The sequence below is a fragment of the Capra hircus genome, chromosome 2 (genome assembly GCF_001704415.2).
Source record: "Capra hircus breed San Clemente chromosome 2, ASM170441v1, whole genome shotgun sequence".
Classification (NCBI taxonomy): domain Eukaryota; kingdom Metazoa; phylum Chordata; class Mammalia; order Artiodactyla; family Bovidae; genus Capra; species Capra hircus.
In genome coordinates, this window is record NC_030809.1 from 105,466,862 (window position 1) to 105,485,926 (window position 19,065).

Consider the following 19,065-nt stretch of genomic DNA (forward strand, 5'->3'; position numbering starts at 1 on the left):
CCTTCCAATGAATATTCAGGACTGATTTCCTTTAGAATTGACTGATTTGATCTCCTTACTGTCCAAGGGACTCTCAAGAGTCTTCTCCAGTACTACAATTAAAAAGTATAAATTCTTTGGTCCTCAACCTTTTTTATGGTCCAGCTCTCACATCCATACATCACTGCTGGTAAAACCATATCTTTGATTATAAGAAACTTTGTTAGCAAAGTGATGTCTCTGCTTTTTAATATGCTGTCTAGGTTTGTCATAGCTTTCCTTCCAAGGATCAAGCATATTTTAATTTCATGGCTGCAGTTACCATCTGCAGTGATTTTAGAGACCAAGAAAATAAAATCAGTCACTGTTCCCCCTTCTATTTGCCATGAAGTGATGGGACCAGATGCCATGATCTTAGTTTTTTAAATAAAAAATTCAATTCAGCATCTCTGAATTGAAGAGAGAACCTGGTGGTCAATGTGCTAGAAGATTCTTGCCCTGGGTATATACAAAGCACAGAATTTGCCTCTGTTTCTTTATTTCCCATTCATTCTTAAAATCACTTTCATTTGCCTCTTGACCCAACCACTCCTTTGAAACTGCTTACTTTCAGTTCACCAAGAACTAAAAGTCAAATTTCAATGGAAAAATTTGTTTCTAAAACTTAAGTCAGACAGAAAGACAAGTGCTGCATGATATTACCTATACACAGACTTTTAAAAAGCCAAACTTGTAAAAACAGAACTGGTGGTTATCAAAGGGTATAGGAGTGGAAGGAAAGGAAAGATGTTGTTTAAGAGTAGCAACCTATGATTAGTAAATAAGCCCTATAGCTACGTATAAAGCACAGCAGAGTGAAAATAGACAATATTGTATTATAAACATCAAACTTGCTAAGAGATTACAACTTAATTATTCCAACTCCTAAAATGAAAGGATAATTAGAGGTGCTAATTATCTACAATGCCAATCCCATCACAATATATAAATGTAGCAAATTAACATGTTGTATGCCTTAAATTTACACGGTGCTATATGTCAAAAATATTTTCATGAAAAAAATAGTAAAATTTAAATGTGCATATTATTCACTTGCGGATCTTGTTAAAATGCAGATTATGATTCAGTTTACTGGGATGGATCTGAGATTCTGCGTCATCACAGGATCCAGAGGATGCCTAAGCTGACCTCAGTGGACTGTGCTATGTACAGCAAGGCACCAGACTTGGCAGAGCCTTGATAAGACATAATCTTGAAATTCTTTACTCTTTGAATTTTGCTCCATCATTCTCTTGGTTTCCCTCGAGGATGACTTCCTGTTCTCCTTCTCCAAGCATCTTTTCTTCCTTCCACTACCTCTGGTTGTTCTTTAATGCCAAGAGTGTCATTCTCAATCTACTTCTCTTTCCAGAGTGAGAGTTTTCAAACTTTAGTATAAAAGGAAAGGAAATTCATTAAAATGGAGTTTCCTAAGCCCCACTTCAGAGATTCTGATTTAGTAGGTATGGAGTAGTCTGTTAGTATGCATATTTTTAGAGTTATACGTAGACTTATCATATGACCTGGTGATTCCACTCTTAGACATATACCTAAGAGAAATAAAAATATACGTCCATACATAAACTTGTATATACATATTCATTGTGGCATAATCACAACAACCAGAAATTGAAACAACTCAAATGTCCACCAACTAACAAATGAACAAACAAAATGTGATATGGAATGGTATTTAGCAATAAAAAGGAATGAAGTACTGATACATGTTACAACAGACATTAACTTTGAAAATGTTATGCTAAATGAAAGAAACCAGACACAAAGGCTACATACTGTATGATTTCATTATATAAAATATCTAAAATAGGCAATTTATATATAGAGAGAAATAGAAAATAGATTAATGGCTGCTTAGAACTAGGGGTTGGAAAGTGATGAGAGTAACTGCTAATGAGCATGAGGTTTCTTTTTGAGGGTGGTGAAAACGCATAGTTGCTTGTCATAACAGTGGCACAACTCCGATGCATTTTAAATTCTGATAAATGGGTTTCTTGGACCGCAGTTCTGAGAAGCACTGTCTAAGGGCACTCATGCACGCTCATTGCTCTACTTAAACCCTAGATGATGTTTATATTAAATCTACACCCCAGACCTCATCATGATTTCAACTGACTACATAATAATTCAACCTGGATTATTAAAAAAACTTCAAAATGTCAAAGCTAAATCTGTTATATTTACCTCCAAAACCTCCTCCCCCCCCCCCCCCCCACGCCATGAGATAACAGGGCTATACTCTAACAACAACAAAAAATTCCGGTCAGAGTTTGTTTCAAAAAAATGCACATTTACTGAATCGATGACCTACAGCATGGTTGGCATAAATATCACCTGGGAGAGCTTGCTAAAAATGCTAGGCCAAAAGCTGCCCAAATGCTGATTCCTAAAGTCTGGCCTGTGGCTTGAAGATCTCCATTTTTCATAAATGTTCCTGCAATGACTCTCTTGCAGATGGGCCCCAACCTCCAAGTTAAATACTATCCGAGGGATTCCTCCAGGTACTCCTACATAGAAACTCTGAAAGCATCTTTCACAGGAAAGGACTTGAAATGGGAATCAGAGATAATTTAAGCTTCCTTTTATCTCTAACAGAGCTTCCCAAAGCTAACCCAAATAACCATGCACACAAGGTAAAACCAGTGCAATTCTAAAGTCAGTTTCAGTGACAGTCACTCCCCTCCTAACCAGATTGACACCCCTAAAACCTTCCCATAGTTATATTCTGGACTACCAGGAATACCCGTGACTTGTTTTATTCCAGTTGTTCTTGGAGTTAAAAAATATTTTCTTGTCACTTCTCAGTTTTTCTCTCTTTGGTCTTATTTCCATGAGGACACATTACTAATTTAAGAAATTGAATGGCAAAGCCTTTAAATATCTCAGGTAGAAAGTGCACATCTCTATGGTTGAGATAGCATTCATTGTTTAATTTATGTCTCCCCATGGAAAATTTTCAGACCTTCACTAGTGAGAGCTCAATTAATAGCACTTTTTATCATAAAGAGGCACGATTTGTATGATATTTTATAAGTTAAGAGTTCAAGCTGTATATAGTTTAAATTCTTTGTCAGTTCTAGATAAACTTCCTTTAAGCTATGGACAAATTTGCTTTATTGCCTTAGAGAAGTCTGACAATATTTTCCTCAAATGTCCTTATATACATGTTATGCTTCTTCAGAAGTGAAATGATTTTGCCCAAGGTTAATAGAATAATATTGGAATTCAATTAGTCACTTTGAGACATGGCAACAAAATGGCTGATTCCTTTTAAATCTTTAACAAGTTCCCTTATTCACATAGAGAAATTGATGCCAGCATTTAAGTAATATGAAGTAATGCAAACCACATAACTTTGAAATATTTAAATATTCTAATGCTTGGGATTAAACATCTTTTTCTTTGTGACTAGGCTCAGAAGCTGTTTTTAAGTGAAAACAGTGCCCAACAAAGGTTGAAATGCAAATAGTATTATACATCAATGTAAAGGGTCTTGATTCATTTTATCTCTTTGCAAACTAAATGTGCATGATGTTATCTTGATGTTCAGCCTCAACCTCTTCTATCTACATATCAAAACGTACAATGAGAAGATCATTTTTTTCCCCCACTGGAAAAAAAAAATCAGTGGGAACTGAAAAATAGGCAATGTCCCTAAGCTCTGCCATGAGTGTTTCACTTTGATTTCAGATGGGTAAGGCATTGATTATCCAGCCCTATTTTCCTAAAGCCAAAGCAAGCCATTTTTACTTCAGTCGAGTTCACCTGCAGATATTTTCCATAGTTTGCAACTGTTCTTTGAAATATCTTTCATCTCTTTATTCCTTTCCTCTCCATAGTCCTTTTTTCCCACTCCCTGCCTCTCTCCCAGCTGCAAGGATTTGTCCTCTAAAAGAGTGGGGGTGGGAGGGAACAGGGATGAAAGCAGACAGGGAGCATGAGCCGGAGAATGCCAGGATCTGGCTTTTGTTATTGGTTGGCTGCTGCCTGATGGATAGAAGAGGGAGGCGTGAACTCTTCAGTCTGTTCTGACGGAGCCGAAGTACAGAAACCATATTTACAGGTAAGAGCAAAAGAGAAGGGAAAACGTTCTTTTTCTTCAAAAGAGAATGCTTCTCAATTCTTATTGAGACAATTTTATGATCTAGAAATTATTCCGTAAGACATTTCCTTGAAAGTGTGTCCCTCGCATTACTTGAAGAAGCTTGCAATGAGCTGTTCTTTCTCCCTATAAAATCCTTAGCTGATAAAGACACCAGAGGCATGTTTTATCCTGGATAACTTTCTAGTAAGTGTTACTGGAGCAAAATTAATAGATAAAATGAGTCATCGAGTGTCTTTTATTGTTCGTTTTTATTCAAGTGTATGTTACTGTGAATCGAAGGAAGACTGAGAAACCTCGGTAAATTCCACAGGTCCTGAGAAAATGGAGCTTTCTCTGAATATACAGTATAAAATTTCATGTGGTGTTTAATATTTACAACACAAGAAATGGCTTAGGAAAATAATTTTTGCAGGTTGTAGACTCTTTGAACACCAATTTAGCATGAATGATTTCTATGCATTTTATTTAACTCACTCCTCTTGATAAAGAACATGTTATTGAGTAGTTATATCATTTTATTTAGTAAATTGTAAGCTCATATGATAATTAAATAATTGTCTTTATTTCTCAACATGCATAGAGCTGTTTTCATTTTCAAAGTCCAGAAACCTGTTTGTGAAGAATTAGACACTGCTATAAAAAATAGCATCTTATTAGAAAAGTTTCATTGGTAGTTTTATTAATCAAATATATCTATATAAAAATTCCATCACAGCATTTATATTGTTGGTAATACCCCTAGGGCAATATTTTTAACAGTTCAAAATTAAGATTTTACTTTACCAGTTCCTTCTCTCTCTTAATATTGTCTTTTATGTACCCTTAGGATAAATGTATAAACTTAAATGACATATTTATAACAGAGACATATGAAAAATAATCTACTCCAAGTACATTTAATTTTATAGTGACTTTAATTTGTAAATATAGGTCAATTTAGGTTGGGAAACTTCATTAAAATGGAGTTCCTTTTAAGGAAGGTTAATACTGATTTGAACACACTGACAATCAATTAATACTTGTTGATTATATTAATAAAAGTCTTTCAATGATGACTTGTTCATATATTTTAAAAATGCTTCTTTTGAATGATTCACCAACTAATAGGAATGGACGTACACAATGTTTTTGGATTTGTGTGTGTGTGTGTGTCGTGTTTGCTTTCTGTTTTTGTTGAGAAATGGAATTTACCTTTGAAGAACTGACAAAAACAGAGCAGTTTTTGCAAAATTGAAAAAAGAGGAGAAAAACTACTGAATGAAATGATTATCTAAATGAATGGAGAACTATCTTTAATTATCTAAATGTGCCAAGCATGGTTAATAATATGTTTACACACTTAAATGTCATATTGACCCAAGCAAATACTCTTGCATAATTTATTTTGAGCTATTTTTGGATTTCAAAAATTTATTGATGTTAAAATATTGCCATGTTTCTAATTATTGGTGGATTCTTCTGATCTTGTTTTTCAAAACAAAATGATGGTAGAAATTAATACACCCCTTAGACTGGAATTTAAGGTGATATGAAGCATCAGATATTCATCTCCTGAAATGTGTTAAAGGAAATAAGTTACGGCAGTTACATTTTTTTGAAAATTATAAATTCCAAGTAAATCTACCTCTAAGAATGAAGGGGAATTGATGAAAATTAGAGAGCAGAGTTCCACATGGTTTTAAATTATTCTGTTTCCTTGGAAACCAGCTGCTGCAGATGCATTTTGCTTTCTTTGGCTAAAAATATCATCCTTTTAATAATCGCTAAGGGAAAAGTTCTGAATAAAACCAGAGTATATTGTTGCTGCTTTTTATAATTTGCTTAATGGCTCTCATATTTTGGATGAAAAGTAGTTAAACCCTTTCTCAATCAGACTTTTCTATCCTCCATGGGCAGCCGTCTGCATGAGATAACTATGGTAGCTTTTCCTGCAGAGACTATGTGAAAAAGAAAGTATGTGTGTATGTGTGCGTGTGTGCATGCACACACTGGAGTGGAGGCAAGAGAGAAAAAAAAAGTGTGAAAGAAAACAGTTAAGAGGTTCCTGTCCAAGTGAAGGATGAAGCAAGGCATATGAAACCCATGTAAGGCTGCTGTGTGAGTGATGCCTAAGGAAGACCATTTGCTTTTCCTTTAGTGCAAACAGAAAGATTCAAATGTAGGTTTTTAATAGAGACCACTATAACCAACTTTGTCTCCTGGGCAGAATACTTTCTTTCTTTTTTCTCTTTATATTTGTAGCAGTTAATTGGATACTGAGCAAGACAATAAATTAAGAAGCATTTTTTAATACATCAGTCATTTCAATCATAAAAAGAGAAAAGCTTGAGATATATGTTCAGTCTATGGATCGTGAAAAGGATTAAATACATATTTTGACATATGAGATTAAAAATGTCTTTTAGCTTAATGTCCAGACCATCTTTTATTAATGTAGTCATTTCCTTACCTTTGTAATATATCTGACATATATATAAAAAAATCACATATTTCAACAACTTAATAACTGTTTTTCAATAGTATTAAGGTAATATATTTGAAGTTTAATAGGAATTATTATAAATACACATACTTTTTGTTTTATTTGAAACCTTTTGCTATTTTTTTGGACATGAAATTTTTATGTGGCTTTTCTTTATAAGAAATAAAAATCACAACTATCATCATATTTTACCCTAGGCAATTTTTTAAATTAAAACATTATCATTATGATTTTTTAATCTCAGCTATTTGGTGAAAGGGAAAGTTTGGCATAAAGCTGCTGTATATTTCCTGGCTCATTAGAAGCACGTGGGCTCAGTCATGTCTGACTCTTTGGGACCCTGTGGACTGTGGCCCGCCAGGCTCCTCTGTCCATGGGATCTCCCAGGCAATAATACTGGAGCAGGTAGCCACTTCCTTCTCCAGAGGATCTTCCTGACCCAGGGATAGAACCTGTGCCTCCTGGGTCTTCTGCATTTCAGGAGGATATGCATTTTATTGTAATTCAGATGAGAGTCCTAATTCTGTCTTCCCTTTCACCACTTGTTTAAATGCTTTTGACATATAATATCTTATTTTAATAATATTAACCTTAGTCTATTAGATTAATTGTTAGCAATGGAGCAAATAAAGTACTACAAGCTTAAACCATGTTTTAATATATTTAATATGTAGGCAATACATTATTTAAAGTTAAATTAATTTGGTATGTCACTATGTTATTTTTCAAAAAGAGTTAGGATAATGGGAAGTACTTAGTTTTTATCAATTAACACACACAAAGCACTTCAATGGCAGCACTTTCATCATAAACACAGATGACATTAAAGAGCATGCTAACAAATCAGATAGACTAGGAAATGAATTATGCAACCTGTGCAAAAAAACTCATTTCAGGCACATTCAAAATTATCAAGTATGTTTCAAGTTCCTGAAAAGAATGAACTGCATGGACTTTAGCTACAGATAATTTTTTTTTTTTAGTTTTTTATTTTTTTAATTTTAAAATCTTTAATTCTTACATGCGTTCCCAAACATGAACCCCCCTCCCACCTCCCTCCCCATAACGTCTCTCTGGGTTATCCCCATGCACCAGCCCCAAGCATGCTGTATCCTGCATCAGACATAGACTGGCGATTCAATTTTTACATGATAGTATACATGTTAGAATGCCATTCTCCCAAATCATCCCACCCTCTCCCTCTCCCTCTGAGTCCAAAAGTCCGTTATACACATCTGTGTCTTTTTTGCTGTCTTGCATACAGGGTCGTCGTTGCCATCTTTCTAAATTTCTGAGTACAGTTTGTTAACAGTGATTCTTTACTGCTTTATGCTTTTTTATTTGCTTAAAGTAGCTTGCCAGACTCATAGGTGAGTTTACATAGGTCTCTTAAGTCTCACGAAATGTATTCAGGAATGTGAAATATTAATAGTTTCCCCTATAATATAGGTAGACAACTTTATATCTATAATGAGAATATGCTGCCTTGGCAAATAACCCTACACTGCTGGAAACGGAAGGGTGGGATTTAGAAAAAATGGAAATTCCACTAGGATAAGGGAGCTCGGGTCAGGTTTCACTGTTCGAACTGTGCTAGGTACTTCAAATAATTCAAGCAAATGAAAAACCATGTTGGTGTTTGTACTGTGGTAAGCCATGATTCGGGTTTCCCTGGTAGCACAACTCTGCAGTGCAGGAGACCCCGGCTCAATTCCTGGGTCAGGAAGATCCCCTGGAGAAGGGATAGGCTACCCACTCCAGTATTCTCAGGCTTCCCTGGTGGCTCAAACAGTAAAGAATCCACCCACAATGCATGAGATCTGGGTTTGATCCCTGGGTTGAGAAGATCCCCTGGAGGAGGGAATGGCAACCCACTCACTTTTCTTGGGAAAATCCCCATGGACAGAGGAGCCTGGCAGACTACTCTTCATTGGGCTCACAAGGAGTCGAACATGACTGAGTGACTAAGCACAGCACAGCGCAGGCTTAACTCAAAAACATTCATCAGAATTTATTTTTGACTTGGTATATATCTAATACCTGATAGTATAGTATAAAGTTTATATCAGTATAAAAAGGGTGTTGATTCAAAGCAGCATTATTATTCTTTAATTACCATTTTGTGAATCAAGGAGCAAGGAATAGATTTGCTTATCAAGGTAATGATCACATTTGGATGTTTTTCATATCTCAGTGTATCAGTTGGGCAACTCATTCTATTTCTTAGTCAACTGTTTAGATGTCAGTGGATGACAAATAGACTAAATAGTTTGACCTGAAAATCGCTGAATGTACATACTCTGAGAATAGAGATTCGATATAACTTTTCAAGCATTTAATGGAAGATTATGATGACCTTGATAAATGTCAATGCTAATTCTAAGGATGACACTTCACCAAGAAAATTACTTAGTGGGAGATCAATTTTGCCATTCATTCATTTTAGTCTCATGGCCAAAAAGATAGATAGTAGACATGTGATTTATTGCCAGAGAGTGTGTCTTTTAGTTAGATCAAGGGCTTAACACATCATCTTCCAATACAACAAAAGTTAGTGCACACAATACATTCCTATAGATACATTTCTCCTGACTCACATGCACATTTGTAACAATATTAAATCACCAAGTAAAAGTAGTTCTTATGTAAAATTTTATATCTTTTTTAAAATATAAATTTATTTATTTTAATTGGGGGTTAATTACTTTACAATATTGTATTGGTTTTGCCATACATCAACATGTACCTGCCACAGGTATACACGTGTTCCCCATCCTGAACCCCGCTCCCTCCTCCCTCCCCATACCGACTACAAAGTCTTTTGGCAAACACTCTTTTAATTTTCATTATTCCCCCTAAATATTTTAGTCTTCCATCATTCTAGAAGTGTGGAGATGGCCTGTAGAGATCATTCCTTCCTGGACTGCTTACTTTACCTGTGAAGAAAGTAAGGCACAGAGAAGGATTCTCACAATGATATTGTAGTGGGAAACTGAGAACTATGCAAAACAAGAACAGCCTAACACTGTTTGTATGAAGTATTGGTTATAATGCATTAAATACTGGATGAATGAAGAGTTGGGAAGACTTTGGAAGCGGGTGAAGAAACGTGGTGTGCCAGATGCTCCCTAGTGTGCAAAAACACAGGAATTTTAGGGTTGCACGGAACTCCCCATTTAGACGTGCTTTGGGTTTCCTGTCATCCCAGTATCTGTGACTTATTGTCATAATCGCCTCGACTTTCTGTGAGCTTGCTCTCGGGGTCAAAACTGTGTTCTAGTTTTGTTTCCTAGTTAAGTGTTGATTCAGTTAGCTGCTGTCATCTTGTGGGTCTATCAGAATATATTTAATAAATGAAACAAGCAACTTCTTAAACAGACTCCTGAATGTATTTACAAAGATTTTCGTTTCCTTTTCTATGTCAGGTTAGGCTAGCCATGGAAATATTTGTCATCAGTCATTACCCAGGTAAAACTGGTTTAGATGCTGTCAGCATATTGAGGCAGAAAGATTGGGAAAGGTTCCCAAAAGTCGTTTAAAAAAATTCTTGCTTTGCTGTCTTAAAATTCCTTTCTTATAGCTCATAAAACTTAAACCTTAGATTGTTTGGCCACTGTGAGGTCTGGATCAGTACAGGGCCCTGAGTGGACTCTCCCAACCTGCCCGCTGAGGTTCACAAGGACTGAGGGTCAAATGGAAAACTGAGTTTAGGGACTCCGTTATAAGCTTCTGTATTCAGAGATCCTCACGCGCTATGGGCAGGACCACCAAGAGCAGTCTTAAGACCACCTCAAGCCTGTCTTGTACTCCTTGCCATGGCTTTTTAGTGTGGTCCTTACAGTCACTTCCCTGACCTCTCTATAACCTTTTACACCTATCTCAGTTATAATGCCGTGGCAGGGGGTTTCCTTTGTCTTATGTCATCAACACCTATCATAATACCTGATATGTTTGATGTATCGAAATTGTGCCAAAATTGTTTTGCTTTCAGAGTAAAGAAGTGAATGATCTTGTCAGAGAGTCATCTTACCCTTTCCTTGTACCTTTCCAATGACAGACACTCATTACATACTAAGATCGTCCCTTGCTTTCATGTGCTTCTTGGTCAACACCTTTCAGTGTGACCGTGTTTGTGTTACATAAATGTCATTAAGCCACAAAAAAGTTTGTGTCACAGACTTTTTATTGTGTGAACTCCCTTTGACCTCTCTCTGACTTTAGCAAGGAATCGCATCTGTGCACAGTCCTCACCACGCCTCTCTGCACTGTGCTGTTCCTTTATACAGCTCTTCTGTTTCTGAAGAGTAGAACACACACACACACACACACACACACACACACACACCATGATATATTAAACCAATGGACTCATTATATATTAATGTAATTAATTATAATTTTATATTAACATAAATCTTAATGTTCGTGTAAGAAAATACAGTGATATGTATTTTATCAATCTCTAATATATATACGCTTGTTTAGTAAATACTCACTTTCTTGATTCGAAGTTATTCAGCAACACTGATTAAAGGTTAAATTGTTCAGCAGTATTTTTCTTCTGCTTCAGATCCACTTTCTGCCATTTTTCTTCTATTCTGGTGAACAATTTTAAGTCATCATGTTTGGCAGGTGACAATGCTGAATCAGCTACAGAGAAACCAAGGGTGTGTGCTAAGAGTTAATATACCCATTTTACTGGGGTTTAGTATGTCTCAAGCCAAAGGTAAGCAATAATACAGGACAAATGAAAGTCCCAGTCTACCATAGCAAGGTAGAATAGAACTTCCAGTTAAGAAAAAAAAAAAAATTACATGATGTATTGTCTGGGGAGACTGTAGAGAAAGAAGACAGATGATAGCTAATATATCGTCAAATATACTCATGTATGTGGGAACTGTACTGTGGTGTACATTGCACTTTTGCATTTGTTGCTAAGCGGCATACATATATATCCCCTAAATGGAGGATTCAGTGAGCCAGTCAGCACATCTGCTTCTAGAAATTCATCCTCTAGTGCAAATTGGGTATTGTATTGATAACCTTGGCTAACCTTTAGTTCTTCAGATAGTACAGCATAATGATTGATGGAATGCGTAGTAAACTGTGCCATTATATAGACAATAATTCAGTTCCCAGACATGCTATCTTACTGCCTGTGTAAATGTGGGCAAGTTACTTAAGCTATCTGAGCCTCAGTTTCCCTTTCTGTGAAATTCAGTAATCTACCTGGATGATATTGTAAAGATTGATAGATCCACGTAGTACATTTTTCCCCAGAGAATTTAAGGCATAATCATGAATGGTATGCAATTTCAGTTGTTATTGCTAGTCATCCTTTTCTGTTAATAAACTAAGAATGGAAAGGGCAAAGTAATCCCCAGGGTTTTTAATGGCTTCCTAAATACTATTCCTCATTAGGGGATTAAAAAATTCCTTTTTTCTTCGTATTTTTCCATATTAGCTGCAATTAACTCATTGGATATCAGCTGGCTAAATTAGTACTATATGAGATAGTGAAATTGCAAAAACGATTTAAGCAGTAAGATACCATTAAGAATCAAAGAAGAGTGTAATGATTAAAATATGACTTCAAGTGCCAAAACACCTGGGGTGGAATGCTGCCTATAAGACTAGTTATGACCTTGGTTCATTATCTAACCTCTTTGTATTTTAGTTTTTAATCTGAAAATGATATTAATAACAATGCTTACCAATAATAACGCTTACCTCATATGTATACAACAAAGTTAAAAAAGTTGATATACGTTGTCTTACTCTTCTATTGCCTTAGAACAAATTACCACAAACTTAACAATTTAAACAATGCCTGCTTTTAGCATATAGTGCTGTAGATCAGAAGTCTGACAGAGTGTGGCTAAATTCTTAGCCTGATGTCTCATAACGCTGAACTCAGGGTCAGCTCAGTTGAATTCTTATCTGGTCACTCTGGGGGAAAATCTACTTCAAAGCTCATTGGCAGAATTCAGTTCCTTGTGCTTATAGGGTCCCTGCTTCCTCCTCTGCTGTGGCTAGAGCCGCTCTTAGCATCTAGAGGCTGCACACATTTCTTGTCACATGACCCCTTCCATCTTCAAAGTCAACCAGAGAGAATCTCAGTTTTACGTGATTAAGTCAGGCCCACCTAGATAATTTACTAGGTCACTGATTTGGGACCTCCATTACATATTCAAATTTCCTTTGCCATATGATGTGGACCGAGTGATATCTCACCCTATTCACAACCCTGGGGTTATACAAGGAATGCCCGCTAGAGGGTGGGGAATCTTGTACACCACCTTAGAAGCCAGCATTGTTGCTGTTCAGGCCCTGAGTCTTGTCCAACTCTGTGATCCAGTGAACTGCAGTACATCAGGCTTCCCTGTCCTTCACCATCTGCTGGAGTTTGCTCAAACTCATGTCCATTGAATCAGGGCTGCTGTCTAACATCTCATCCTCTGCTGCCCTCTTCTCCTTCTGCCTTCAGTCTTTCCCAGCATCTCGGTCTTTTCCAATGAGTTGGCTCTTTGCATCGGGTGGTCAAAGTATTGGAGCTTCAGTTACAGCATCAGTCCTTCCAATGAATATTCAGGACTGATTTCCTTTAAAATTGACTGGTTTGATCTCCTTACTGTCCAAGGGACTCTCAAGAGTCTTCTCTAGCATCACAATTCCAAAGCATCAATTCTCTAGCACTCAGCCTTCTTTATGGTCCAACTTTCACATCCATACATGATTCCTAGAAAAACCAGAGCTTTGACTATATGGACCTTCATCAGCAAAGTGATGTCTCTGTTTTTTAATACACTATCTAGGAAAAAGTGGAAACAGAGACAGATTTTATTTTCTTGGAATCCAAAATCACTGTGGACAGTGACTGCAGCAATATGAAATTAAAAGACACTTGCTGCTTGGAAGAAAAGCTATGACAAACCTAGACAGTGTATTTGAGTATCTAGTTTTATATAAAAGAATTCAGCTGTTGTTTTGAATATTTTAATTAAAATATGAGTCTTATGTTTGACTGACAAACAAAATTTTAACTGTTTTCATGTTAGGAAAATTATTAAGGAAATTATTTTATATACCTCTCTAAAAGGAATTGTTGGATATAGGATCAATAACAATACTGCATTCCTCTAAGTTAGATAAAGAAAACTTAATTTAGCTCCTTTTATTTTTTTAACTTCGGACACATACGACCTTGTTAGGGGACCCTGAATTAGAATTCTAAAACCTTTGACTTCTGACAGATATTGTAATTGTTTAGGTGCTAGAAAATATAAATCAAGTCATTCATACTCCTCTCTGTTTGCTAACAGTTTCTTCCAGCCATGTACTCTCCAAAGAGCATTCTGAGTTATAGGGTGACTTAATATTGTTTAGAATTGCTCTCCTTGGGCTATGTGGCTGGGACAAATTCAATCAAGGATATTTATAATAACTCTGTTCTCCCTTCCCACCTATTACTGCAGACATCTGAATGGGGGTAGCATCTTAATTTCTCTCACAATTTAACTTCTCCTGCATGATCTCAGTGTCTGTTACCATGGAAATAATTGTAACATTGCAATTTTTGTACTACAACTGGAGCACACTACAGTAGAATCAAATTGGCAAACACGAAGTAGGATGAATCTCTTTTCTTCTCTCTCTCCAAGTATTTCTTTCGCTTTGAGACATTTTTTCCCACCCTTTCTTTGTGTTTACTGAGCTATGTAATTACATGGTTCATTTTCTCCTTAATGACTATTCAACTTTCTTCAAGGTCACTAGAACTAAAAGTAAAAATGTGAGCAAATTCACACAAATTATTTACATTGATTTCATACCAATTAAAGAAAACCTTCCAAATAGTTTCCTATAACTAATAAACAGAGTACATCAACATTTTTAAAAATCCATCAACAGCTCTCAGTTTTTAGGAGGTTTTCTGCAGTTCTTTTAAAATCTCCATAATTTGCTTACAGATAAGAGAGATTCGCCAACCAATGGCCTTCAAACAGGGTCAGCTCCAAGCCAGAGTCCTATAACCCTTACAGTAACGAGTAGTAATTATGGATTTTACTTTGAAAAAAATCTTGAATGAGTAACCTTGGGGAAAGTGGTGGATAAAATATTTATTAACTCTTTGCCTCCATTTTCCCATCAATAGGTAAATCTTTGATAATGGTCACCTTCTATATAATGCCTCTTCTCTATCAAATTAAAAGTATTCCTTTAGAATAATGAAAGAAAGCTTACATTTTCATTGTTAATTTTATTTGCCAAGGCAGTATCACAAAGTGCTCGGATATATCAGAATTGGTCCTATTTGAAACCTGGCAGGTAAGGTGGCTCCCATTTTCATCAAATATCTGTTAGATTTAGATACCAGAGGTGATGGTAGGTAAAATTAAGTAACCACATTGCTTTGGGAAGCATTTTGACCTTCCTCATCCTTCTGATCTCTTTCTAAATTCTTTTCCCCCAGAAGAAATCTCGTAAGCCCTCTGACTTATCAGGTTCTGATTTTAACTATTCATCTGAGCTGCTAAGTCCTCCGTAATTCTAGACTTTTCCATTTCCCCATCAAATCTACCTTTCCTTTATCATAAGTGAAGTGAAAGTCGCTCAGTCATGTCCAACTCTTTGCGACCCCATGGATATATAGTCCATGGAGTTCTCTAGGCCAGAATACTGGAGTGGGTAGCCTTTCTCTTCACCGGGCGATCTTCCCAACCCAGGAACTGAACCCAGGTCTCCCGCATTGCAGGCAGATTTACCAGCTGAGCCACCAAGGAAGCCCCCAAGAATACTGGAGTGGGTAGCCTATCCCTTCTCCAGTGGATCTTTCCCACCCAGGAATCGAACTGGGGTCTCCTGCATTGCAGGAGGATTCTTTACCAACTGAGCTACTAGGGAAGCCCACTCCTTTATCATAAGCCCTCTTAAAAAAAAAAATGAAATAATAGGTGAATGAGTGGTCCTTTTAAAGTATATCACTAGTATATCTTATCACTCCACTACTTAAGCCCTCTAGCTCATGTACAGTAACGTCCAAAGTTTTGACAGTCTCTACACAATCTAGCCCCCAACACTTGTCTAAACTCATTGCCTCCTATGCCCAGACCAAGACTTGTCTCCTATAGCTTGATCTGATCTTTCCCCAAATGTCAGACTGACTGGCTCCCTTACTTTCCTTACTGTAACATGAGCTCACCAATTAATTCAAAATGCAGTGTTCTCTAACAGCCAAATTTCTGATCGCTTTATCACTTGACCACTTAACTTTCTTCATAGTATTTAACTCCACAGAGCATATATCATACTTAATTTACTTATCTGTTTATTTACCCTTTCCCCAACAACACTGAGTAGGGGAGCACTGTTAGAGGAGTGATTTTTTCCCTATGTGGTTACTTTAGCATCTAAAATGGAGACGGCAATGGCGACCCACTCCAGTGCTCTTGCCTGGAAAATCCCATGGACAGAGGAGCCTAGTGGGCTGCAGTCCATGGGGTCGAGAAGAGTCAGACACGACTGAGTGACTTCACTTTCACTTTTCACTTTCATGCATTGGAGAAGGAAATGGCAACCCACTCCAGTGTTCTGCCTGGGGAATCCCCGGGATAGGGGAGCCTGGTGGGCTGCCGTCTGGTCGCACAGAGTCAGACACGACTGAAGTGACTTAGCAGCAGCAGCAGCATCTAAAATAGTCACTGGTACATGGTAGAAGCTCAAGAAATGTTTATTGAATAAATAATAAATGGCCCCTTAAAGTAAGGAAAACAAACACATTTCTTTTCTATTAGAATGGCATAAATACCTGAATAAACACACTCAGATTCCCTTACTCAACGATCTGAGCTGGAGTATATTAAAAGAACAAGAGAATTGGTGTTTAGTGTTGAGGTTTTCAAGATATGATAAGATAGAAGATGTTATTTCAGAAATAAAACTATATGCAGTTAAGAATACTAGAAAGCAGAAAATACAGAAACAGAGACAGCTAGTCAATGGAAGGACTTGGAGCAAATACTCCTCACAGAATTATAGCTACCAAAATTGACATGAGGCACCAACATTGAGACTCCATGAGGTCACTGAGAGGCAAATGAAAGTAGCCAGACTTTTTAAGAAAGTCACTCTATTTTAATTTGTTTCTTATTACAGATAGGATTGCCATGCTGAGGTTTGATGGCTTCAAGATACTACCTCTTCTTGGTAGCATGTATTGTGCAAGCATCTTTGTAAAATAAGTTTGTTCTCCCAACTTATGTGTCTCTAGCAAAGGCATTTCAGGTATTGTGTTGGACTAGTATGGAAGAGAATGTTTTGAATCCTTATTCTGTTAATCCTTCTAAGCCACAGATCTAAATCATTATTTGTCTATCTGATAGAGCCAATCTAAGAGGGGCTTTACATTACAAGGTAACATAAGAATCACTCCTTTAATTTTAATTTTATAAACAATAAGGAGGTGGGACATGTGAAAGCTAACAGTGTAAAGGATTGTTTCTGAAGGTGAATGGGGCATTGGCCAGATTTTAGAGTGGGTTATATTGGGAGAGCATGGAGGTGAAATGACCTGGACCTAAATAGTGGCTTCCCACTTTGGCCTGTGTGTGCATCTCCGGTTTTCCACAGTTTACGCTGTTTCTACCCACTGTCTCTTTGGCTGTGAGATCACTTATTATGGTTCCTACGCTATCATTTTTCTTAGGGTAGAGAAGTATTTCTTGATACCTTTGTTACAAATAACAACCGAAAAATGAGAGGAGTGAGATGATTTTATTATATCTGATCCTCTTTACTCATTGAAATTAACTGCCATTGTAAGAATTTGTGTTTGCAACCACTGATTATCATCAGAGTTATGGCTATGAGGAAATTATTACTCTCAGAGGTCTAATGACTCATCTAAATTGATATTAACAATTTTAAAAAAATGTTCAGGCTACCTCAGACTGGCTTTCACTGACCATGTTGATACAAAGAATGAAGAGGCTCAAATTAATATTTTATCCAGCAAAAGATTTAGGGACTGTGATTTACCCTGTATAAAATTTATTCAGCCAGCCTCCATGGTACAGGATTCCAGAATTCCCTGTAGCTCCGCTGAACTGACTGGAAACATGATAAGGCATCTAAATTCTGTAGGTACAGCCGTTCCTAGCAACCAATTTGATTTTTGACGGACAAAGAGCCCCAGGAAAGTAGACGCCTTTGTACCTGAGAAAAAAAGAAATCCCAAGCAAGATAGACATGCCCTAATCAGTATGCTCTGGGTATGACAGCATGCAAGTGACTGATCTATTTCGTTCTGAACCTTGGCTCTGTCAATGACAGAACACGATTTACTAGAACAAATCAAATAAGTGTATTTGACTCCTGTTTTGAGGTTTCAAAACGCTGAACCGTATTTCCTTATGCAGCCCTCTGATTTCACATTTTTAATTTTTACTTTTTCTTATAAAATACTCTTGTCAGAATGAGAATGCAAATAGCAATGAATCAGGGTAGAAATACTTTCAAACACTATGGGAAAAAATTATTTCTGCATGGATATGATACTCTGGCAGATGTGATTCAAAAAATTATAGCCCTTGCCACCACCTCCAAAGAACGACTTGGAGACCTTGACTGTGCAGTCAGTGGTCAGATGCTTCAGTACTCTGTTGTTCCCGTTCTTGTTACAGTTACATGTGACAGTGCTGCAGCGATGAGTGAAATTTTCAAGGGAAAGTTGGAAGGAATTGATGGCTCCTTACCCTGCTCCTCTGTGCAGGAATCCGATGATGAAGTTTTTAGCTGCGACAGTGCTGCCAGTGTTGATAGTGTCCATCCATCCACTTCTAATCATTTTACTGGTAAGTATCTGAGGCTGTATTTCAGATTGCACTCTAAATTGTGTTGTATAGTCGATTCTTGGAATTTTTATCTGTATCCATTGGCTTATATTTGCCCCTCAGCTGTTTATCAAAACAGACTTAATTTGTAAAACATGCTACCATTTTGGTTAATTAACTCTCAGTAGTCTACTCCTGTTTATCTCTATAGAGTATGAGAGGTAGAAATACGTCCAGACTAAGGTAAGCAAATGGCAAGTGAAAATAATTTCCTGTGTGTCTTCAGCTTTCTGAAGCAGAGCCATCCTTTTGAAATCTAAATCACTTGAGCTCTTTTGAACGTCTAATACTGGTTAATGAGTTGTGGAATATTTGCAGTACTGAATACAAAACATTCACTTCCAGGGTGAGAAAATGATGTTTGTTTTTAAAAGAATGCGACTCCGAAATGAAAGCCTTGGAAACCCTAAGATTCTGTAATTGTTTGAACACTGGTAAACCTAAAACTGAAGGCCAGATTCATGCACTAGAGTAAATGTAGCTTTCTACACATATATGGGCTTCCCAAGTGGTTCAGCAGTAAAGAATCTGCCTGCCAATGCAGGAGACAC

The 19,065-nt window shown here is 36.9% G+C and overlaps 1 protein-coding gene across 1 annotated transcript in view; it reads left to right on the forward strand.

Moving 5' to 3' along the window:
• Positions 4,058-19,065, forward strand: part of CSRNP3 (cysteine and serine rich nuclear protein 3) — a 209,181-nt gene continuing 194,173 nt past the window's right edge. The window contains exons 1-2 of the mRNA XM_013969237.2: positions 4,058-4,099; positions 18,305-18,475. The gene's annotated coding sequence lies outside the window, so the exon portion shown is untranslated. The remainder of the gene's footprint in view (positions 4,100-18,304; positions 18,476-19,065) is intronic.